The 25,894-nt window shown below is 40.1% G+C and overlaps 1 long non-coding RNA gene across 1 annotated transcript in view; it reads right to left on the bottom strand.

Moving 5' to 3' along the window:
* The window catches only part of LOC129633723 (uncharacterized), a 36,958-nt gene extending 17,613 nt beyond the window's left edge, over positions 1–19,345 (bottom strand). The window contains exons 1-2 of the long non-coding RNA XR_008705246.1: positions 19,131–19,345; positions 17,461–17,647 (exon numbers count right to left, since the gene is read on the bottom strand). This is a non-coding gene — a long non-coding RNA (uncharacterized LOC129633723). The remainder of the gene's footprint in view (positions 1–17,460; positions 17,648–19,130) is intronic.
* Positions 19,346–25,894: the final 6,549 nt, after the last annotated feature.

The raw sequence follows: 25,894 nt of genomic DNA on the forward strand, positions 1-25,894 counted from the left end.
GGATGGATCTCTAGGAAAATAATATTCTAAAGAAGAAACAAAAAAACCTTATATGAAATTGGGCAAATTATTTGGGCAAGTAATTCATAGAGAAAAACATACGAATGGACAATATATGAAATATTCCCAATCCTTTTGATAACAAGGGAAATAAAATTAAAATTCAATAACATCTATCTTTACTCCCATCAGATTGGAAAACATTAAGAAGTTTGAAAATGTTAACTTTGGGCAAGACTGTGAAGAAAAGGAACTCGTGTCTGTTGTTGGTGATATAACTGATTTAAGCTCTTTGAAACAGATAGATCAATAGCCAGCCAAGCATTTTGTCACCTAGTGGTAAGATTCCTCAGTGTGCATCCTATCAGTATTGTTCTGTTTAGATCTATGGTAAATATCAGTGGATAAAAGAGCATTATTCCAACGTTTCTAGAGAAGATCCCTGGGGAGTCAGCAGGGGATAGGAACTAGAGCTTATTTGAGAAGCTCAGACCCCAAAAGAAGACACAGCTCTTCCATCACAATAGGAGAGGGGGAGAATGGCTACAAGAAGATTGTGGGTTTTGAGGAAGGCCTCATCTAATGGCTTTTATTTGGTCTACAAATTGTAGAACAGGTTGAGGAGAGGATGTGCTAAAGGTTTGACAAGAACCCTGGTATTGTCTATTTCTAGTTGAGAGCAGGAAAACTGCTTATTAGAAAAACAATATAGTAAAATTGTGAAGCAGTATTGTGGGGATAGTGTAAAGATCAAGGAGGTTCATAAACTGGTGAGCTGAGACTCAGCTCTATCTGATCCTAAAGCTGATAGCTCTTCTTGCCTTCCTCCCAAGGCTAATGGTTTCTTTCATGGCACCCACACTGGCACTTCAAAGCTGCTGCCACTTGCTTTCAGTTCATTTCTTCTTCCTAATCCCTGCTCATAACTCTCCATTCTCTGTCCCCATGCACATCTTAGTACACATTCCAGAATTCTCAGTAAACGACTGGGAAACTCCCTAAGTCACAGCTGTGCAAGTTGGCACAGGGGATTTAAATTGCACAGAATGACATCTTGAAGTGTGATTGGGCTTCCAGTTTTATGTTTTTGTTATTGGTGCACACTTATAAAAACAAAGGTGAATGGTTTATTTTAGAGCACAGTTTCTCTAGAGGGAATTAAACACTATACACTGCAGATGGGAGATAATGCCATATATTTTTACACAGCTACTCAATATGTTTATCCTATATTTTATAGGGAGGTGATACATAATATACATGTTTACATAAACATGTACATATGCATGTGATGTATATACATACATATGCTCTGGAGAGTAAATAGAGGCACATAACATACATATATGTATACACATATTAATGTATCTATACATGTGTATATATAGGTATGTGTGTATTTTATGACCTTCCCATAAAATATAGAAGAAATACATTGTGTCAGTATACAAAAATACACAGTCTTATCTCCCTTCTACAGTGTATTCCATTCCCTTTTGTGAAAATAGGTGCTCTAAGATAAAATATCTTTGTGATAAGGGAAGAGAGAGAGAAAGGATATTACAAAATATTTACCATCTAGCAAGGAATGGGCACTGACAGAATAGATGGTAGCTAAATCATTGCTTTAGCCATACTAGGCACACTGCTGAATGTCAGCCCTGCCTGTGTGTTCCCAGGACCACACAATGTGTAATGCTGGATCCAAAATAAGATACAGACTCCTTATCAAGAAACTACAGATCTTGATAATGCAAATAATGGAGGTCACCATTTCTGCATTAAAATGAATCACCTATGAGGGCTGTATGCTTTGGGTTTTTCAGGGTAGTTCTGATTCGAATTAAGACACAACTGTCTTAGTCACCAGACTATTCTGAAATCCCATCATTTCATTTTGTTACCTATACTTCATATACATCCTTTTACACCCAGCAGTGGCACAGAAAACTTTGTCAGCATTTTGATTTGTAGTTCAGGAGGTAGATTCCCGTAGGATGGATAATGGTGATCTACCTTTTATCTGAACATGCACATATGTGTTTCTTTTTTTTTTTTTTTCCCCAGAGAAAGGCACTAATGCATAGGCAATAAATTCTAAGTAAAGGCTTATGATTTCAAGTCTCACAAACTATTCTCTGGACCTCTCCTGGACTTGAACCAGTCGATTGACATGAATAGCTCCCAACACAACACTAACTGCTGAGAACTCTCCTGACTAGCAGATAAAAGACCAGATAGATTGATGAATGCAAATAGGCAAAATAAAGATAATGCATCTCTATGACCTTCAGATTCTCTTGATTCACCTCTCCATTGGAGGAACATAAAAATTTACCTGAAAAGTATTTCAAATATCATCAAGATATAGGGGGAAAAACAAATTAATTAACAGTAAAGCATTGGTATGGAATTCTGATGACTCTGAGATTGACATGCTGATGATTCAGATCAGTACAAAAGAATGCAGGGTAACTATCTTAAATGCATAAAAGCATCAGAACCCTTTGAAAGTTGTTATAAAGCTCAGTTTTCATTTTTGGATGAAAATCTTATGGCCTTTAATGCAATCAGTTTCTTCAAAAGAAACATAAGTTCAATACATTTTATAATGAATTATAAATCACATAATGAGGACAGTAGCAGCATTAGTTCATGTACTAAGCATTCCCATACAACAATGGCAGGCTGAACAATGCAACACAAAGTGCACTGAATCCCTGACAATGCTTCCTTAGTTTACTCAAAGAAAAAAAAATATTAATATAGATTGTGATGAAACAGAATTTGGGGAAGGGTAGCATCTGGTAAATAGAAAGGAGAGAAGAGGATATCTGAGGAAATTAAAATATAGAGAAGATGAGTGAGCATCAGCAAAGACTCAGGGCAGTAATGATCAAGCACACTTAGAAGTCTTCCATGCTGTCAGGATGACAAGGGTAATACTGGGTTTTGTTCCTAGCTCTTCAGTTCAGTCCAGTCACTCAGTCCTGTCCAACTCTTTGCGACCCCATGGACTGCAGTACGCCAGGCTTCCCTGTCCATCATCAACTCCCAGAGCTTGCTCAAACTCATGTCCATTGAGTCAGTGATGCCATCCAACCATCTCATCCTCTGTTGTCCCCTTCTCCTCCTGCCTTCAATCTTTCCCAGAATCAGGGTGTTTTCCAATGAGTCTTTGCATCTGGTAACCAAAGTATTGGAGTTTCAGCTTTAGCATCAGTCCTTCCAAGGACTATTCAGGACTGATTTCCTTTAGGATGGACTAGTTAGATCTCCTTGCAGTCCAAGGGACTCTCAGGAGTCTTCTCCAACACAATAGTTCAAAAGCATAAATTCTTCAGCACTCAGATTTATTTATAGTTCAACTGTCAAATCCATACATGACTACTGGAAAAACCAAAGCTTTGACTAGGTGGACCATTGTTGGCAAAGTAATGTCTCTGCTTTTTAATATGTTATTTAGGTTGGTCATAACTTTTCTTCCAAGGAGCAAGCATCTTTTAATTTCATGGCTGCGGTAACCATCTACAGTGATTTTGCAGCCCCCCAAAAATAGTCTGTCACTATTTCCATTGCTCCCCCATCTATTTGCCATGAAGTGATGAGACCAGCTTCTACAGCATTACTGGCTGGGGCATAGGCATGGATTACTGTGATATTGAATGGTATTCCTTGGAAACGAACAGAGATCAATCTGTCGTTTTTGAGATTGCATGCAAGTATTGCATTTCAGACTCTTTTGCTGACCATGATGGCTACTGCATTTCTTCTAAGGGATTCCTGCCCACAGTAGTAGATATAATGGTCATCTGAGTTAAATTCACCCATTCCAGTCCATTTTAGTTTGCTGATTCCTAGAATGTTGACGTTCACTCTTGCCATCTCCTGTTTGACCACTTCCAATTTGCCTTGATTCATGGACCTAACATTCCAGGTTCCTATGCAATATTGGTCTTTACAGCATCAGACCTTGCTTCTATCACCAGTCTCATCCACAACTGGGTATTGTTTTTGCTTTGGCTCCATCCCTTCATTCTTTCTGGAGTTATTTCTCCATTAATCTCCAGTAGCATATTGGGCACTTACCGACCTGGGGAGTTCCTCTTTCTGTATCCTATCATTTTGCCTTTTTGTACTGTTCATGGGGTTCTAAAGGCAAGAATACTGAAGTGGTTTGCCATTCCATTCTCCAGTGGACCACATTCTGTCAGACCTCTCCACCATGACCTGTTTGTCTTGGGTGGCCCCACATAGCATGGCTTACTTTCATTGAGTTAGACAAGGCTGTGGTCCATATGATTAGACTGGCTAGATTTCTGTGATTATGGTTTCAGTGTGTCTGCCCTCTGATGCCCTCTTGCAGCACCTACCATCTTAGTTGGGTTTCTCTTACCTTGGATGTGAGGTATCTTTTCACAGCTGCTCCAGCAAAGCACAGCTACTGCTCCTTACCTTGGACGAGGTTGCGCCTCATCCTTACAAGACCTTTTAGAACTAACACCCAAAAAAGATGTCCTTTTCATTATAATGGACTGGAATGCAAAAGTAGGAAGTCACGAAACACCTGGGGTAACAGGTAAATTTGGCCTTGGAGTATGAAATGAAGCAGGGCAAAGGCTAATCGAGTTTTTCCAAGGGAACGCACTGGTCATAGCAAACACCTTATTCCAACAACACAGAAGAAGACTCTACACATGGACATCAGTAGATGGTCAACACCAAAATCAGATTGATTATATTCTTTGCAGCCAAAGATGGAGAAGCTCTATACAGTCAGCAAAAACAAGACTGGGAGTTGACTGTGGCTCAGATCATGAGCTCCTTATTGCCAAAGTCAGATTTAAATTGAAGAAAGTGGGGAAAACCACTAGACCATTCAGGTATGACCTAAATCAAATCCATTATGATTATACAGTAGAAGTGATAAATAAATTTAAGAGACTAGATCTGATAGACAGAGTGCCGGATGAACTATGGATGGAGGTTCGTGACATTGTACAGGAGACAGGGATCAAGATCATCCCCATGGAAAAGAAATGCACAGAAGCAAAATGGCTGTCTGGGGAGTCCGTACAAATACTTGTGAAAAGAAGAAAAGTGAAAAGGAAAGATATATCCATTTGAATGCAGAGTTCCAAAGAATAGCAAGGAGAGATAAGAAAGCCTTCCTCAACAATCAATGCAAAGAAATAGAGGAAAACAACAGAATGGGAAAGACTAGAGATCTCTTCAAGAAAATTAGAGATACCGAGGGAACATTTCATGCAAAGATGGGCTCGATAAAGGACAGAAATGGTATGGACCTAATAGAAGCAGAAGGTATTAAGAAGAGGTGGCAAGAATACACAGAAGAACTGTATAAAAAAGATTTTCACAACCCAGATAATCATGATGGTGTGATAACTCACCTAGAGCCAGACATTCTGGAATGTGAAGTCAAGTGGGCCTTAGAAAGCATCACTATGAACAAAGCTAGTGGAGGTGATGGAATTCCAGTTGAGCTCTTTCAAATCCTGAAAGATGATGGTGTGAACGTGCTGCACTCAATATGCCAGCAAATTTGGAAAACTCAGCAGTGGCCACAAGACTGGAAAAGGTCAGTTTTCATTCTAATCCCAAAGAAAGGCAATGCCAAAGAATGCTCAAACTACTGCACAATTGCACTCATCTCACACGCTAGGACAGTAATGTTCAAAATTCTCCAAGCCAGGCTTCAGCAATACATGAATTGTGAACTTCAAGATGTTCAAGCTGGTTTTAGAAAAGGCAGAGGAACCAGAGATCAAATTGCCAACATCTGCTGGATCATCTAAAAGGCAAGAGGGTTCCAGAAAAACATCTATTTCTACTTTATTGACTATGCCAAAGCCTTTGACTGTGTGAATCACAATAAACTGTGGAAAATTCTAAAAGAGATGGGAATACCAGACCATCTGACCTGCCTCTTGAGAAACCTATATGCAGGTCAGGAAGCAACAGTTAGAACTGGACATGGAACAACAGACTGGTTCCAAATAGGAAAAGGAGTACGTCAAGGTTGTATATTGTCACCCTGCTTATTTAACTTCTATGCAGAGTACATCATGAGAAACGCTGGGCTGTAAGAAGCACAAGCTGGAATCAAGATTGCTGGGAGAAAAACTAATAACCTCAGATATGCAGATGAAACGACCCTTATGGCAGAAATTGAAGAGGAACTAAAAAGCCTCTTGATGAAAGTGAAATAGAGTGGAAAAGTTGGCTTAAAGCTCAACATTCCGATAACTAAGATCATGGCATGTGGTCCCATCACTTCATGGCAAATAGATGGGGAAACAGTGGAAACAGTGTCAGCCTTTATTTTGGGGGGCTTAAAAATCACTGCAGATGGTGACTGCAGCCACTAAATTAAAAGATGCTTACTCCTTGGAAGGAAAGTTATGACCAACCTAGATAGCATATTCAAAAGCAGAGACATTACTTTGCCAACAAAGGTCCGTCTGGTCCAGGCTATGGTTTTTCCAGTCGTCATGTATGATGTGAGAGTTGGACTGTGAAGAAAGCTGAGTGCCCAAGAATTGATGTTTTTGAACTGTGGTGTGGGAGAAGATTCTTGAGAGTCCCTTGGACTGCAAGGAGATCCAACCAGTCCATCCTAAAGGAGATCAGTTCTGGGTGTTCATTGGAAGGACTGATGCTGAAGCTGAAACTCCAATATTTTGGTTGCCAGATGTGAAGAACTGACTCATTGGAAAACATCCTGATGCTGGGAAAGATTGAAGGCAGGAGGAGAAGGGGACGACAGAGGATGAGATTGCTGGATGGCATCACAGACTCGATGGACATGAGTTTGTGTAAACTCCTGGAGTTGGTGATGGACAGGGAGACCTGGCCTGCTGCAATTCATGGGTTGCAAAGAGTCAGACATGACTGAGCTACTGAACTGAACTGATGGGACCAGATGCCATGATCTTAGTTTTCTGAATGTTGAGTTTTAAGCCAACTTTTTCATTGTCTTTTTTCACTTGTTTCAATAGGTTCTTTATTTCTTTTATTCCTAGCTGCCTGATATATAGGAGGTACCCAAAAAATCTCTTGTTCAATTTATTGATTCGATACAATGTGGATTGAATTCCAGACTAAGAAATGTAGCCATTATCTTATATGCAAGTAATGGAGGTGGGTGGATGGGAATTGCTTCCAATAATAGCAGATAGCTCCTATTGGACAAACTTCTACAAGAAAGCAACCATAAACTCTTGAAAAAATAAAAAATTCAACCACACAAAGGCTCCTAGAAGGGAATAGGAGAGAAAATGGAGTAGGAATTGATACTTCAAAGAAGGGCATGGCTTTTGTGATGATTAGTTTTATGTATCAACTGAGTCATAGAGTTCTCAGCTGAAGATTATCTCTGGGTGGATGCTAAAAGGGTGTTTCCAGGTAAGATTAGCTTTTGAATCCATGTATTCTGTAAAGTCCCCATCTTTCACAATGGCTCAGTGGTAAAGAATTTGCCTGCAATGCAGGAGACTTCCACGAGGCACAGGTCCAATCCCTGGGTTAGGAAGGTCCCCTGGAGAAGGAAATGGCCACCCACTCCAGTATTCTTGCCTGGAAAAATTCCATGGACATAGGAGTCTGGTGGACTGCCATCCATAAGGTTTCAAAAGAGCCGGGCACAACTGAGCAGCTAAACAACAACTCAGTAGAGTAGATTGCTGTCTGCAGTAAGGATTGCATCATCAAATCTGATGAGAAAATGGATAGAACAAAAGGAAGAGTAGGAAGCAATTCAACCCTTTTTCCTCCTACTTGCCTACATGTGCTGGGATATCAGTCTTCTCCTGACCTTTGACTGGAATATATATCATTGGTTTTCCTGAGTCTCAAGCCTTTGAACTGGCACTAGAATTACTCCACCATCCTTACTGGGTCTCAAGCTTATAGATGACTGATCACAGGACTTCTCAGCCTCCATAATCATGTTAATCATGTACACCAATTCCTCATATGTGTATATCTACCTATCTACTTACGTGTTTCTCTTTCTCCAAGAATGCTAAAACAGTTCTGGGTGAATACTCTGTTTCTATAAGTTATCTGAAGGAGATAGGTCCCCTTGTGCATGCTACAAATAGGCAAAGCTTCAACAGGAATTCTACAGTCTTACTGGACTGAAAAAAAAAAAAGTAAATGAAAAAACATTTAAGCAACTAAATTGGGGGAAGAAATCCTGGAAAGGAGAAAGCAAGAGATGGAAAGCCTGCAATACTGTATAACAACTCTTCCCAGATCTCTGGATGACTCTTGAGCCAGGTATATACAAAGTGTATTTCAAGTAGTGCCTCTACAACTGAAGTAAAGGCCTGAGAACAGATGGCCAACCAAGGAGGAGACAGTTTACAGTTGAATTCAGCTACGTTAACTTCCAGCTTAAAAATTTCTCAATACTTTTTGAAAGAATATGACAAAATCCATAATCCTAAAACACTGAAGTGAAATGGCTAGGATAAGAGCTAATTTTTTTTAGCATACAAAGAAAGAAGTACATTCTTTTAAAGGAAAAAGAAGATAACCTTGAGATGATCTAATGTTTGAAGTAGCAGACAAATTTTTAAAGCACTTTGTATAATTATGCTTAAGGAAGGAAAAATACGCTCATAAGGAGCTAAATATCATAAATCTCAGCATGAAAATTATACAAACATAAAATAGATATCTGAAATATACAAGGAAAATCACTGGAGAAAAATGGGCTTTAAAAAATGGAGATAACAGAAGGAAGTCCTGATGAGGACAGACCACTAGAAACAAATCTGAAGGATAGAGATAATAAAGATTGAAAAAAAAATGAACAGAACCTCAGAAACCTGTGGGGGCAATATAAAAATGTCTAACAGATGCACAATTGGAGTCCCAGAAGGAAAAGATAGGCAGAATTGAACAGTGAAAAATAAATTAGAAGAAACAGTGACCAAAATTTCCCAAAGTCATACAATTATAAGTTCTACAAGTTCAGTGATCCGTGTGTATAATAAATACATATACTACCATATCATTTCACATGAGCACCAAACTACAGAAAACCAAAAAAAGAGAAAATTTTAAATATGGATGGGAAAAATTACATGCCATTTAGTTTTTATTGGTTTTCCACTAGATAAAATGGAGGCCAGGAAAGAAATGAAATAATGTCTTAAAAGTTCAAAAAGAAAAAAGAAATATGCATATGCACACAGAGAAATCTATCATCAGTGAAAATATTCCTTCAGAGTAAAAGTAAAATAAAGGCTTTATATTTTTTTAAAAAAGAACATTAAGGAAATTGTGCAATTAGAAATGCTAACATCTTCAGGCAGAAGTGAAATTACGCCAAATTAAATTTGATTTTAAAAAATCAAATATTTCAGATTGGAAAAAAAAAGAGCAGTCATTGGAAATGTTTAATGGAAATGGCAAATGTATGGAATGAAGAAGATCAATGAGGGTCTTCAGGCATGAGCTTGAATTTCTCTGTGAGTTTGTAATCCATTCATTAATCTGTGAAATGTTCCAAGGAAATGTAAAGAAAATTTCAAAGATCCATATTTATAGCATAATAGAATACCTGGAAAATGAAAAATAACAGAAGGCTAGTATAGAAAGTTAGAGCAAACATATAGTTTGTTTGAGTTTCCTTGATATCTCAACTGGTAAAGAATTCACCTGCAATGCAAGAGACCCCAGTTTGATTCCTGGGTTGGGAAATACCCCTGGAGAAGGGATAGGTTACCCACTCCAGTATTCTTGGGCTTCCCTGGTGGCTCAGACAGTAAAGAATCCACCTACAATGCAGGAGACCTGGGTTCGATCCCTGGGTCAGGAAGATCCCCTGGAGGAGAGCATGGCATCCCACTCCAGTATTCTTGCCTGGAGAATCCCATGGACAGAGGAGCCTAGTGGGCTACAATCCTTGAGGTCACAAAGAGTCCGACATGAAACTGAGCAAATAAGTACAGCACATAGTTGGTACATAGTATATCAATAAGGTCTTACAAAATTTTCAGAATTTAGGAAATTTAAGTTTCAGTGCAAGAGAAATTTAAAAGACATTGTTCACTTTTAGGTCTTCAGCATTCTCTGGTAAAGAAGTTAAAGGCAGGCATCTGAGAATCCCAAAAAGAGAAAATGTGGCATCAAAGTGCAGGCTACTGTTGGGAGAAGAGATGTCCATCCCCTAGCAGATCTACAGGTTCTATAGGCAAGGACACAGCACAGGGTCACAGGAGACAAGAGCTAGCTCTGATGCTAATGGCAGTGAAACGCAGGATTTCTAGTTGGTAGAGATTTCAGAGACATCATGGTTCTAATTACTATTTTTAGGAAGGAAACTAAGGCCCAAAGATGTTTCATGACATCAGATGTCAGCAAACATTTTTGACATCAAAACTAGGATAAGAACCAAAAAAAAGAATAAAATTTGGCAACAGATAAATTATCATTAGGCATATAGAGGACAATTTATACTTTATTTGCCTAGAAGAAGAGTGGTCTAGAAAAGATGTACCATACCTTCATTTAACTTCCTGTAAATTCTGTAATTCATAACTGTTATTTTATTTGTATCCACCCTTTCTCTTTCTCTTTGAGAAAATAAATAAATAAAAATACAATGGACTATGCACTCTACTGTGTTCTGAATTTTACCAAGTACATTATCTTACATTCTCTCTCTCTCTCTATGTATCATATAAATGTTCTATATCGAAAGGAAAGAAAGAAATTGTATCTTGTTGGAGCCACTACATTTTTGTATCTTTTTTACAGCACCTTAGCCATGATTTAACTAATAGAGAAATTGTAACAAGTAAGCTGTGCACTGCCATAACAAAAACTTCAAACCATTTGTTTTTTTCTTGATGGTTTGGTGTTGTGTCGGGAGCAGCGTTAGGCATTCCTGACAGAATGGAGGCACGGCCCCAACCCCCTCTCCTCATCCCGCAGGCACGGTCCCGGGATGAAGGAGTAAAGTTTTGTGATTCTGACTTGTTCTTTCCTTTCTTCGGTTGAGTTGGCTGGAAAGAATGTTAAGGTGCTTATTGCTCTTGAGAGAAGCATGAGAAGGCACAAAGCCTTCTGAAGTTGTGCCCAGAAAATAATCTATAAAGTAACCATTGACATTTGTTCAAGGATTTTTACAAAGAATGTCCCAGGATGAGCACATAGGCTGCAGCTTGAGGCCATGGGAAGGATTGTTATCTGAGACCTGTTTGTGAGGGAAATGTTTATGACAAAGAAAGTTTGCTGAGTTTAGGGTTTAGGAATAATTAAAAATAATTAGAAGCCTTTTTAGGAGATAGTGAGCTTAGGATACTAGGGGCAAGCAGGATTTAGAAAGATAAGAAATAAACTGAGGAATGTCGTATGCAGCCCAGACATAAGCATGAGTTACAATGCAATCACAAGTAAACATGATTCTAAGAGAATCACTGAAGCAGGAACTCTATTAGAAGGGTAACAATGAGACAATAAATCTGGGGGAGGGGGAACTAAAAATGTCAAACTTCTGACCTAATGCTTTTGTCAAAGTATAAAACCTGATGCTTGAAATAAACATGTAGTCCCGTACCTTGAGTCAGAGGCGACATCATTCTTCGCCAACACTGCTCATCCCTTCAGGCTGATTCCCTGGCTGCTGGAGCTGGACTCTAGCAGTATTGAGTGGCAAAAACACAGATAGCACAGCAAGCAAGTTATAACTTTCAAAGAAAGACTGTTTCAAGACTTACTCCAAAAATACTTGTTTGAAAACCAAGGAATGAGTTTATGTGTCGGATGCTCCCTGCTGCTTCTGGAAAAATCTTATAAGAGGAAAATCTTGAGCAAGAACAAGCCAAGGAGCAGGCAAAGTGGAATGAAACTGAGCTCTGGGGACGAAGATATTCCTTAAATTTAAACCAAATGGATATCCAGATATTGGGGAGCTTTAGGGTGGAACAGCTTTACTGCTGCTGCAGCCAAAACAGCAAGTGACAAGATTCCAGACCTTCCTCCAGCATTTCCCATTAGTTTGTCAACCAGAAAATAGAAGTCAGTCCAAATAAAGACAGTATGATGGTGCCTTTTCCTCCAAGCTTGCTGCTTCAATGAACCCAAGGAATCACCACAAAAATGAAGGAGAGAGAGAAACCAAGCACAGGGGTCAGAAAATAAAACTGGTTGCAGAGGCCTCAGATTTCTGTCTAGAAGAAAGTTTCAAGTCTAGTTTGTTGCACGTGGTACTGATAGAAGCAAATAAACTGCCTACTACAGCTGAGGAAGTTGTATTGCTAAAGAGACTAGAAGCCAAGTTGACAAATGCCTGTGATTTTTCACTCCTTGAAGCAATGCTTGTCCTCTATCCCTGTGTGCATGCTCAGTCACTTCAGTTGTGTCCAAGTCTTTGTGACCCCATGGACTGTAGCCCAACCAGGCCTCTCTGTCCATAGGATTCTCCAGGCAAGAATACTGGACCGGGTTGCCATTTCCTTCCTCCAGAGGATCTTACATCTCCTGCATTGACAGGCTGATTCTTTACCACTAGCACCACCTGGGAAGCCCAAACAATTACAAAACTACGCACTTCCAAGAGCTGAATATGTTCCCTCATCAGTTTCTGTTGCATCACAAAGGTAATGAAAAAGAAGAATCTCTCAGATTGTGAAGTCAGAACGCCTGGAACATAATTGACAAGAGAGCTCCTCCCAGAGAGAAAGAGAACTTTGCTAACCAGTTGAGAGTATTTGCCATGCCTGCCTGGAAGGATTTGGTAACTACAGTGAATCACTGATTACTGTGTGCTTTCCATTTTTTCCTTTTCCTCAATGGGAATTGAGTTGAGGTATATCCTTGCCATGACATACTGGGATTGAGGGAAGGCAGATAACTCGCTGAGAAGTTTATAAGCTGCTAGACTGCAAGGAGCCAGAGCTGGGCTTGATGAAAGAGGAATCCATATCATGCACAGACATGGACTTTGAACTGGTTTCAGTAGGTGGATGAGACCCTGAGTTTTTCCATTCGAGTTGAGTAAGTTTTGAGAGGGTAATGCATGATTTTGGTTGGCTATGAAAGGCAGACAGGGATAGAGACTTGATTTTCTCTCAAATGTCGTCCCCTCTTCTTCAATAGAAACAGAACCTAAGAACATAGACATTCATTGGGTCCTCTATCTCTTTACCGGAGAAGGCAATGGCACCCCACTCCAGTACTCTTGCCTGGAAAATCCCATGGATGGAGGAGCCTGGTAGGCTGCAGTCCATGGGGTTGCTGAGAGTTGGACACGACTCAGTGACTTCATTTTCACTTTTCACTTTTCACTTTCATGCATTGGATAAGGAAATGGCAACCCACTCCAATCTTCTTGCCTGGAGAATCCCAGGGATGGTGGAGCCTGGTGGGCTGCTGTCTATGGGGTCACACAGAGTCAGACACGACTGAAGCGACTTAGCAGCAGCAGCAGCAGCTATCTCTTTACGGTGGCAAGGGCCAGTCATCTAGAGGCTATATTTCTGGTCATCCCTTGCAGATCTGTGCAGCCATGAGACCAGTTTCTCATCAGTGATGTGTGAGTTGAAGTGATAGAAAAAAAGGGCATATCCCTGAGTGAACTCTTGTAGCAGAGCTGCCAGGCTGTCCTGTTCTACCTGTCCCCAGATCTGTTCCTTGAGAGAATCACTGTGTTTTATTATTTCTTTTTAACAGCATCTTAGTGCAGTCTTGCCTGGAAGATGTCATGAACAGAGGAGCCTGGTGGGCTATACAGTCCATGGGGTCGCAAAGAGTAGGATGTGACTGGGCGACTAACATTTTCATTTTTTCAGTGTATACTCTAAGCCACACAAGGAATCACTTTGATTACACAGTTTTCAAACTTAGACACTTCGTTTAGAAGCAACCCACACAAAGTTCAGTGTCTCTGTATTGTGAGCCTTAAGCAAGAGGTTGTTGGCCAAATTATCCTTACAGTTCATCTCTTTCCGCTCCTCCTTACCCATTTCTTAAGAGGAGAACAACTGAGGACTGGCCAAGTTCAAGAATACTGGGTCAGGTGACCAATGAATGGGTTCTTGGAAAGTTAATGATTCAAGGTATTTAATTTCCACCTTTCTTTCTAGATCTTCCATTGGAAGATTCAATGGATAATAGAACTGGAAGGGGAGGAGGCTTGGTTTGCCCTCCTCCTCCCCACCCTTCTAACAGCCCAGCCACTTAAGAGGCAGGAACTGCAAGTCTTCTTTCTTTGATTCTCATTTGGTCCTCATTTTGCACACCTTTCCTCCCACATATCTAAATTGGTTTTGGTTATCTAGCTTTCTTTCTCTTCTCTTTTCCCCACTTTGACTTCTATTTGGGTGTTAAATCAAATTCTGTGTTTTCTTCTCTTTCTCCTGTTTTATACTGGAGAATGTGAATAAGTTCTCTGCCAATAACTTTGAATATTATATCTGCTCACTGCTATTTAGTCTCTGCATGACTTATTATGTGCGACCATAGGTACAGCCCCCTCTCTCTCAAGGATTGATTTCTTCTGGGTAGCTGACCATTTTCTCCAGAATTTTCTTTACAAAAAAGGGAAGCAAACTTCCAGGCTCCAGGCATTCCCAGCCTGTCCAGTACCACTGCTGGATTTTGTCTAACTCAAGAGAAGATATTGCTATTGATTTAGCTCTTGATTTGCAGATTATAGCATAGAAGTGTAAATCTCTTCCCACCTTGTCGTATTTCTCTCCTGATATGGTTACTCTGTATATGTCTATTGTGGATAGACCAGTCTTTTCCATGTTCCTGAATATTATATGGCATTTGAAAACTTTTCTTTCTGCCATACTCTCCCCTACTTACCACCTGTCCAAATTAAGCCAATCATTCTCTCCTTTCTTTTTTTAGAGACTTTGACTTAAATTTTACAAATAGTAAAAAACACATCTTAAAAAAACTTTCCTTGCTAAAAACTTTCTCTTTCTTACTCAACAGTATATTATGTACACTTATTCATTTAACTCATTGTTTTATCCATCTGTACAATATTATACAGCATTAATAGACAATAAATTCAGCCCATCTGTCTTGATCCAATTTAAGTACTATCTCCTTCCCAAAGTCTCCTTCAATCCCTTTGGCCCATGTGGATTTTCACATCAGACATCTTTTACACACAGAAGCTAGAGCAATGTTCAATATTGGGCTCTGTTTTACACATTTGTAAGAAATCATAATCCTTTGAAAGTAGGTACTGTACCTTAATTCTCCTTTTATCTTTGCAGTATCTAAGGCAACAAGTACTAGGTATTAAATATCATAATCCCTTTGGTTGCAAGAAGTGTCTTAAACTGTCTTAAACATCTACATCTTCCCAGTATCAAATATAGAGAATGCTCAGTATATACTCATTCATGTGAATGAATACAGGAATAAATGACTCAATTAAGCTTCATCCTCTTATTTTAGTAATATTTTAATCTTTCTCAACTCCAATATTTGAAATAAAATGTGATACCTATTAATCTCCTTTCTCTAATAAGACTGTACTTACAGAAGAGATGATAACATGTATGATTTTTGACAATAGTGTCTATTAATAGAACATAAAGCAAAAAAATGAAAGCAAAGTGAAAATCCTATAAATGATTTTTTTGGAAAGTTGGAAAACTACTTTAAAGCTGAAAACAATCTTGAAAATTAATTCTCAGGTGAAAGTAAAAAGGAAGACATTCTCTCAGAGTTCAAAACTAGCCCAGAAGCAGGAGGGAGGAGGGGGCAGAGGCCACACTTCAAGAATACTAGAAAAGATTTTATAACAAATTAGGCTCCAGATGAAGCTGCTCCTGATGTTACAAGATATCATTATGCACAGCTACAGAATGCTGGTATGCATTAATAATAAAGATCAGTGTCGCCTTCCAGGGAAAGATAGTCTTCTTTTAATTAACTTACATTTTTCTAATCAAATTGATTGAAAAGCTTTTATCCTTTTTATTTATTTCTTTTTTACTTTCAAGCATTTTGTGCATGAACCCAGAGTATATTTATTCTTACCTGTTGGTGTTTTTTTTAATGATGACATACTTGCTTTGTGGTTGAGAAATATTAGTGCCACAAACCAGAAACAAACCAGGGAATAGAATGGGAAAACATTTTGCCAGAAGTTTTCATTTTTGTCTTGGTTTAGGGATTTGTTAACAAAATAAGCCACTTGCTATATACAAATAAATAATACAAATATTTATTAGAGAATTAACTAGCTTACTTTCAGCATACTTACATTAAAAGAAGAGAGAAATAGAAAGAGCAGAAGATACACCATCAAATTGGGTTTTGACCAAAATCCAGACTCAAACAGCACTGGGAAGTCCCTGACACAGCACATCTGGAGTCCCAGTTGGGAGAGTCTAGGCAGCATGTCTGCTCGGTGGGTGACCCTTCAAAGATTGCAGTGTGGGGGTAACTCATAATCCCAAAGTGAAAGCCACTTAGTCATGTCCCACTCTTTGTGACCCCATGGACTATAGAGTCCATGGAATTATCCAGGCCAGAATACTGGAGTGGGTAGCTGTTCCCTTCTCCAGGGGATCTTCCCAACCCAGGGATCGAACCCAAGTCTCCCACATTGCAGGTAGATTCTTTACCAGCTGAACCACAAGGGAAGCCCAAGAATATCAGAGTGGGTAGTCTATCCCTTCTCCATCAGATCTGCCCGACCCAGGAATTGAACGGGTCTCCTCCATTGCTGGTGGATTCTTTGCCAACTGAGCTATCAGGGAAGCAGAGTTATAATCCCAGGATGGATGCAGACTGACAGTATCATCAGTCTGTGCCCAAACTGCAAGCCTGGTTTCATGTTAATGCCATTGGTTTTGTCACATAAAACTTGGAATGTTGCTAAGCCTGTGTCTTGGCTAGTCAGGCCCCTTCCAGGGGCTCAACAATCTCAAGACTCCTCCCCCGTCTTGTCTATGATGCTGCAAGTCTTGCACTCACAGCAGGCAGTCACTCCAAGTCAGGGCAGTGTCCAGGCAGGTTAGAAGCAAGGTCAGAGGCCTGCTCTGCTTTGTTTCTGAAGCCTAAACAAGATTATTTATTCAATTTCCCTAACAGAAAACCTATATAGTTCATTGCAAGAAAAAAAAAAATCTTATTTTTCTACAGGCAAAGTGCATGCTAAGTCACTTCAGTCAGGTCTGACTGTTTGAGGCCTATGGCTTGTAGCCAACCAGGCTCGCCTGTCCATAGAATTCTCCAGGCAAGGATACTGGAGTGGGTTGCCATGCTCTCCTCCAGGGGATCTTCCTGACCCAGGGAGCATACCCATGTCTCTTATGTCTCCTGAATTGGCAGGCAACTGCTTTACCACTGGTGCCACCTGTGAAGCCCTACAGGAAAAGTAGAAACATGGTATTCCTTATGCTAAGTTACTGAAGGGCAATTGTATGCTAAAAGAGGACTTGGGTACCTTACCCTCTGCAGTGCATCTAACACTGGTACTTCATAGGCCAGGAGAACTGCACTGGACATCTCAGGGAAGACAGTTCCTGCCAGCTCTTCATGTGTATGTGCACATATCTATGGTGGCTTGTTTTCCGACTGTGGCTCCCTGTGAAGAGTCCACCTCTTTCAGCACAAACCTTAAGTCTCTGGAATTCACCTGTCAGGGGACATCAGTGAAAATTTTTCATGAGCCTGAACATATATGTTGGGACCACTTGCATTTGAGCTGTAGTTGAATCCACTGAGGTGAATGAACTCATCTAAGGAAGGTATCAAGGCAAGAAAAGTTCTGCTTGTATTTTATCTGTATTTTTCTACAGATCTAGGATAAACTTGATCCATTTTGCTCTATGTTCTTATGCATTACATTAATACTAGTAGCTCTTTAATGGGCTTAAATTATTTACATAGCTTTGGGTTAAAAATAAGAATCATATTCTTTGTTTCTTTTTAATTTTTGTCTGCATTTCACAGCATGTGGGAATTTAATTCCAGGACCAGGGATCAAACCTGTGCCCTCTGCAGAGGAAGCAGGGTCTTAACCAAGGAACCTCCAGGGAAATTCTTATACTCATTTTAATAACAATGATGGTGGAAATGTTTAAAATCATTTATAACTGAAGCCATGAGCATTAATTATTTAGGATTAGTTACATAAGAGTTAATCAATCAGATCAGATCAGATCAGACCAGTCGCTCAGTTGTGTCCAACTCATTGCAACCCCATGAATTGCAGCACACCAGGCCTCCCTGTCCACCAACTCCCAGAGTTCACTGAGACTCACATCCATTGAGTCAGTGATGCCGTCCAGCCATCTCATCCTCTGTCGTCCCCTTCTCCTCCTGCCCCCAATCCCTCCCAAGCATCAGAGTCTTTTCCAGTGAGTCAACTCTTCGCATGAGGTGGCCAAAGTACTGGAGTTTCAGCTTTAGCATCATTCCTTCCAAAGAAATCCCAAGGCTGATCTCCTTCAGAATGGACTGCTTGGATCTCCTTGCACTCCAAGGGACTCTCAAGAGTCTTCTCCAACACCACAGTTCAAAAGCATCAATTCTTCGGCGCTCAACCTTCTTCACAGTCCAACTCTCACATCCATACACGACCACAGGAAAAACCATAGCCTTGACTAGACGAACCTTTGTTGGCAAAGTAATGTCTCTGCTTTTGAATATGCTATAGTTAACCAATAGTTAACTATCTGAGCTTCCCTGGTGACTCAGATGGTAAAGCATCTGCCTACAATGCAGGAGACCCGGGTTCAATCCCTGGGTCAGGAAGATCTTCTGGAGAAGGAAATGGCAACCCACTCCAGTATTCTTGCCTGGAAAATCCCATGGATGGAGGAACCTGGTAGGCTACAGTCCATGGGGTCGCAGAGAGTCAGACACAACTGAGCGACTTCACACTCTTCACACTCACACTCACACTAACCAATAAATAGTTAAATAATTAATTACTTAGTATTATATCTTAGTTCTAGGACCCACAACAGATTTTCCAACCTGGGGATCTGGCAAAGGGACTGAGAACCCCCAGGGAATTTCACTTCGGAGGCCAGTGGGATTTGATTAGAGAACTTACACAGGACTGGGGAAACAGACCCTTGGAGAAAACAGCAGTGACCCCACAAGAGACTGACCCAGACTTGCCTGTGAGTGTCCAGGAGTCACCACAGAGGCGTGGGTCAGCGGTGACTGCTGCAGGGTCGGGGGCACTGAGGGCGGCAGTGTGTGGGACCTTCTGAAGGAGGTGGCCATTATCTTCTTTACCTCCAGTTTGGTCTCAGGTCAAACAACAGGGAGGGAACACAGCCCCACCCATCAGTAGAAAATTGGATTAAAGATTTATTAAGCATGGCCCCGTCCATCAGAACAAGACCCAGTTTCCTCCAACAGGAAATCCCCATAAACCTCTTATCCTTATGTCAGAGGGCAGACAGAATGAAAACCACAATCACAGAAAACTAATCAGACTAATCATATGGACCACAGCCTCATCATATGGACCACAGCCTCGTCTAACTCAGACTCTTTTGAGTCATTTGGTAAATACTTGAGAATAGCACACCAAAATAAGATATGTATTTCCTCCAAAATTAAAAAGATGTCTATTATGTAGGGACAATGCATAGTAGACTTTTTGAATCTCATTTTGAATCTCATTTTGGTGTGCTATTCTAAAGTACTTACCAAGTGACTCAAAAGATACTGAGTGGAGCCCAGGAAAAAAAGAAGGTCTGCAACAGATCCAGGCTGCAATGAAAACTGCTCTGCATGAAGATTAAATGGACAAGATTTAAAGGAGGGGACTTTCCTGGTGATCCAGTGGTTAAGACTGCACTCCCAAGGCAGGGGGCTCAGGTTCAGTTCCTTGCCAGGGAACTTATTCCTGTATTTATTTTCTGTATTGTCCCTACATAGTAGACTATTTTTAATTTTGGAAGAAACACATATCTCATTTTGGTATACTATTCTAAACTATTTACCAAGTAACTAGCCAGATGCAAACACTAGTTCTTTAGCTTGGAAATAGTTGTTCAACAAGTCTCAAACAGTAGAAACCTACATGGTTCACTGGTCGCTCAGGCTCTTGAATTCTTGTAGGATTTTGGTATTCCTATGTCATACCAAATTGTCTAGATATTTGTGACTTCCTAGTCATCAACTTTAATCAGTATATCAGTGTAACAGAATGATGTAATGTCCTATGGAATGGAAGGATGGTCAAGATGCCTGATGATTAGACTAGAACAAAGAACTGAAGAGCTGATATAGCCCTGAATTGAGGCAGTGTCTCAGCACAGATCAAATGTGTAAGTTGAAAGGGGTGATTAAAGAATTTACTTCCTATGTTTTTTTTTTTCCAGCACCTTGCACATTTCAGGCTCTTGATATGATCAAGTAATCTCTGCAATCACTCCAGAAATACGTTTGTTTATTTGTGTTTGCTACTTTAGTAGGTAAAGGCATCTCTACTGCCTTCTATGTGGCCCTTTCTATCAAAATCACCTTCACTCCACAAATCAGAGACCCAATAAAAGAATTTTGCCAGTTACTAAGTATGTCTGTGGAAATAACCACAGGGTAGACCCAAGTATCTATTGAGCTCTCCTGTTACATGGACATGAGCCAAAATTCCACTGATCACCTAATCTCAATATGCTTCCATTCTCTAAAGAAGTTGTGGTACATTTACACAATGGAATACTATTCAGCCACAAAAAGGAACACATTTGAGTGAGTCCTAACGAGGTGGATGAACCCAGAGCCTATTATACAGAACAAAGTAAGTCATAAATAGAAAAGAAAATATTGTATATTAACATGTATATATGGAATCTAGAGAGATGGTATTGATGATCCGCTTTGCAAGGCAACAAGAGAGACGCAGACATAGGGAAGAGGCTTTTCATCACAGTGGGGGACAGAGAGAGCGGGATGCCTTGAGAGAGTAGTATTGAAACATATGCATTACCATATGTAAAATATATAGCCAGTGGGGATTTGCTGTATGATGCAGGGAACCAAAAGCTGGTGATCTGTGACAACCTAGAGGGCTGGGATGGGAAGGGAGACAGGAGGGAGGTTTGCGAGGGAGAGGACACATGCATGCCAGTGGCTGGTTCATGTTGGTGTATGGCAGAAACCCATCACAATATTGTAAAGTAATTATCCTTCAATTAAAAATAAAATTTAAAACAATAAGCTCCCCTTCTCGTTGGTAGACCACAATGGTTAACTCAGCAGTTAGTGTTGATTCAGAGCCAGTAGCTAGTTTACTCTGAAAGGTGGGTTGTTTCTTCTTTCTTCATTCATGTTATTCTGATCAATAGCTGCAGGTCCCTCCAGAGAAGGCTGCTGCTGCTAAGTCGCTTCAGTCGTGTCCGACTCTGTGCGACCCCATAGACGGCAGTCCACTAGGCTCCTCTGGTCTGGGATTCTCCAGGCAAGAATACTGGAGTGGGTTGCCATTTCCTTCTCTAATGCATGAAAGTGAAAAGTGAAAGTGAAGTTGCTCAGTCGTACCTGACTCTTAGGGACCCCATGGACTGCAGCCTACTCCTCCATCCATGGGATTTTCCAGGCAAGAGTACTGGAGTGGGGTGCCATGGCTAGGAGAATAAATTATGGTATAAAATATTGGTGGTATGGTGAGATTGTTCCTAAAATTGACTTGATTCCCTCCTCCCCACATTTATACAAGTTTACCCTGGGACTGTTCACTGGCTCAAGCCTGGAAATTTGTTGAAGACTCATGTCTATAGTGTATTGATTTATTCATATATGTTTTCACTGGAAATAGAGATTTTCAACTCAAGCACATAAGGTGATACAATGGTAGGATGCACACCTATTTTATTTAGAAGGACACCATGATTAATTAGCCAATGCCAAAGATCTCTGTGGGTCAAATCCTTTTGATTACTACTCTGGTTTGACTTTCCTTCTGGTTACCATACCCATCCTGTCTCTGTGATTAAGTGCTTCCACTTGATACCTCTAACCTCATGTTTCCATCATTTTGATTGAATTCAGAGAACTCAGTTTGATGGCACTATTTGCTACTCTTACTTTTCTCCTGTAGGGAATAATCACCACAGAATTCTTTAGGATAATGGGGTTCTGCTCTTAAAAGTAATTCTCAATCTTTAATGAGGGGAGTATTCTCTGACCTCTTTTGGAAGACATAGTTAGGAGCTGAGTAAGCAGTTCTTGCATACCAATCTCACATACCAACTAGTATTTCAACTTCATTCAGTGTAGCCTATGATTCCACATTTCAACCAATTAAGGAACCAGTTTTCAGACACTCCCAGCCACTCTGCTTATTGTAATCACATCTTACCAGTTTGACTCAATCCAACACTATTTTCCTTTCATTCTTATCCAACATCCTTAGGCTCCGTTTCCATATACATACCCCAGTGTCTGCTGCTATAAATTGGAAAACCAGGCAATGTATTTGTTCCCCTAGTATATTCCAAACCTTGTCTGGTTATAGGACTAGAGGCAACAAGAGGTGACTGGGTTAGGCCCTGAGAAGTTCAGTAATTCTCTGTAAGTTATTTGCCACAGAAGAGGGCCCTACAATTTCTTCGAGAAAGAGGAGAATGATCTTAGGCAGGAGAAAATAATTGCTTATAGTGGGACAAAATATTTTTCAGAGTTTAGAGATTCAAAGTGAAAGTCAGTCGTATCCAACTCTTTGTGACCCCATGGACTGTAGCCCACCAGGCTCCTCTGTCCATGGAATTCTCCAGGCAAGAATACTGGAGTGGGTAGCCACTCCCTTCTCCAAGGGATCTTTCTGACCCAGGGATCACATCTGCCTTGCAGGCAGATTCTTTACCATCCGAGTCACCATGGAAGCCCGATCAATGGCCTAATGAGAGCATAGAAGACTTTGCTTGGGTATTAATTCCATTTGAAGTCTAATTCAGCAACCCATAGAAAGAGACCTCAGCTTTCTTTTAATGAATCTGGTTTTTGTGAATCCTCAAGCTCTCTACTGCACTTAAGTACTCAAACAAACCCTTACCCTACTAATTTTAAAGGAAAGATACAACAGCAGCAGCTAATTTATAACCCCAGGTTGTTCCTTCCACAGTCACTTACTTTTAGGTGTGCATAGGTGATAATTTAAGAATTTTGCCACTTCAAGGTATGAAAAATCAGAGGTTCTTTTAGTACTAGAAAACTTTATCTTCGATTTCTTTAAATTGCGTCAAAACATAGAACTATTTGTAGATCTCTGAACCCATTTGGAAAGCCTATACTGCAACATCTTCTAATACCAGGAGAGTAAAATTATAATGAGTCATTTGGAGAATGGGATTTATTATAGAAATTAGAAATTATACAATTTTGGAAGGAGCTGAGAAAGTATAAAGTTCTGAAAGAATTTGTATAGTTGGAGGATAAGAGAGAAGTCACTAATAAGAAATCATGAAGAGAGGCTGATAAAGAGATCTAAGGAATACTTTGTCTCTGTTCCTGGTGGTTCTGAAATCACTGACAATCATCAGGGCAGAAGACTGGAAGACTGGGGAAAAGCTGGATGTGAAGCAAGAGGAATCTGAAACCTGTGAGAACAAAGCAGAACCCAGGAAAGCAAGGTGGACCCTGTTTCTATCACTCACTGCAACTTAACCTGACAAGGCAGGTGACCCACAGGATGCACTCTTCCTCTTTTCCACAGGAAAAAAATGCCTGCTCCAGGAAACTGAAGCCGCCCGAATGTTACCCCACAGCCTGAGGTTAACATTAGACTCGGGACAGTGCCTGGTCCCGCAGTGGCCTCCTGCATTTAGTCACATGTATTGGATGATCCTTCATTCTCACTGTATAAATCTCATGCAAAAATCTCTTAAGAGTGGCTCTAGGCCAGGCCCACATCAGGAAAAATATACTGGAAAATCCTCTCCCCAATATCCTTGTATTTTAGAGATGTGCCACGTTAGGATTCGTACTGTCGAGGGTAAGGCTCCACAGCTTAAGATCCTAATCCCCACTGGATACTGAACTTACAAATGAGAAAAGTAAAACTCACAGAAACCAAATAACTTGTGCAAATACCCTCTCAATCCCAAAGCCATTTATCGAACAGGTATTCTGTATCAGGAATTTAGATGAGTCCTAAATAAAAATGATCTCTACTATAGTCTTGTGTTTTTCTGTTATTCTTTGGACAAATTATTTCATTACTCTTCAAAGCTAAAAGCAAATCATTTGTACCACTGTTGGAAGATCTTTCTACCTGTTGAGTTTGAGGACATAAATAACCTAATGATCTTTCCTTCTTACACACAGTGAGTCTGCCAGATGGAGAAGTAAAATTTCTCATGGTATGGCTAACCTACACTTTGGGATTGTTGTTGGGGTTTTAAAGTCATATTTAAAGTGCATGTGTTTTTATTTCAGTGGAAGATATTGACAGAATACTTATTTTATCTTTTCAATGTGTTTCTCAGTATGAAGTCAGTGTTCATAATACACTTGTCAATGGTGTGTCTGCCCTTGAGGAGGTCTACTGCCTACATCCATGATACACTAAAAATGTAAGTGTTGGTTGCTCAGTCATGTCCGACTCTTTGTGACCACATGGACTGTAGCCCGCCAGGCTCCTCTGTCCATGGGATTCTCCAGGCAAGAATACTGGAGTGGGTTGCCATTTCCTTCTCCAGGGGATCTTCCTGACCCAGGGATCAAACCCAGGCCACCTGCATTGCAGGCCAATTCTTTACCTTCTGAGCTACTAAGGAAGTGTTACTGGAGCAAACTACAAGGGAAGAGTGAAATCAGCATTGAAATATCAAATGATGTGAATCATATAAGCATGTCTGTCTGTTCCCAGGGTCCCGTCACAACACTGGGATCAAAAGGCACTGACTACATGGTCAGAGTTTTACTCCCTTTAGTCTCTTTTATTAAACAAAATGAAGAATTAAATTATGTGTGTGAGAGTGAAGCCAGAAAAAGATGTCAGTACAATAGGACAAAGATGCTGAAGGAAAAATAAAGTGTAAATAGGGGTGATACCTTAATTTTTATCAAACAAATTGAAATCATGTTTTTGGTCTATGATCTACTGGAAGAATGTTTTCTATTGAGCCATTTGTAAGTCACTCCCATAAGTCTACCCAGATCACTGCTTGCTGCCATTCCCATTGCCTCCAGTAGTCCCTGTTCAAGCTCTTTAATGTAAAAAGACATGCAGAATGCAGCCAGGCAAGATTAAAGGTCTTCCCTGACGAGGAATAAAGAGGAATTACACAATTTACAAGAGAAGAGAGATAATAAAGGAGTGAGTCTATAGAAATACTTTGATGAATTATATAGAGGCAATTTTCTGACATTAGCAATGTAGAGCAGAAGACAATGTTTCTGATATATAGATGCAAATTCATCATCCAGACTCCATTAAAGAGAACTACAAAAGATGAGTTGATTTGAGCATTGCTTACAAGAGCTATTGGGTGATGTTAGCAGGCCCCTACCATGAAACTTGGACACTGTAATAAGTGAAGGCTCATAAATAGCAAGAAACTATATAATTCAGCCACCTGGATATATGACTGTAATGCCAATCCCGGGGTTTGACATTACATGTAAAAGTGCATATTTCACAAATATTACCCCTGACCACTGAATAATCTTGTACTACAGTGAAAGGCAGTAATTGTGTCTTTTAAAAAATGGTCATTGAAAACTTTCCTTTAAGACGCTGTGAGTCTCCTCCTCCCATTCATAGTCAACTTGAGAAAAATAATAATTCTAGATAGAAATTATATTCTTCAGTTGTCATGCCAATGATTTAATAGAATAACTGTAAGAATGCTTTCTTTTCTTTATTTCACTTTTAGTAGCAGAAAAAAAGGGGGGGTGCTGGGGGCTTCCCAGGGGG

The sequence above is a fragment of the Bubalus kerabau genome, chromosome 19, assembly GCF_029407905.1.
Source record: "Bubalus kerabau isolate K-KA32 ecotype Philippines breed swamp buffalo chromosome 19, PCC_UOA_SB_1v2, whole genome shotgun sequence".
Taxonomy (NCBI): Eukaryota; Metazoa; Chordata; class Mammalia; order Artiodactyla; family Bovidae; genus Bubalus; species Bubalus kerabau.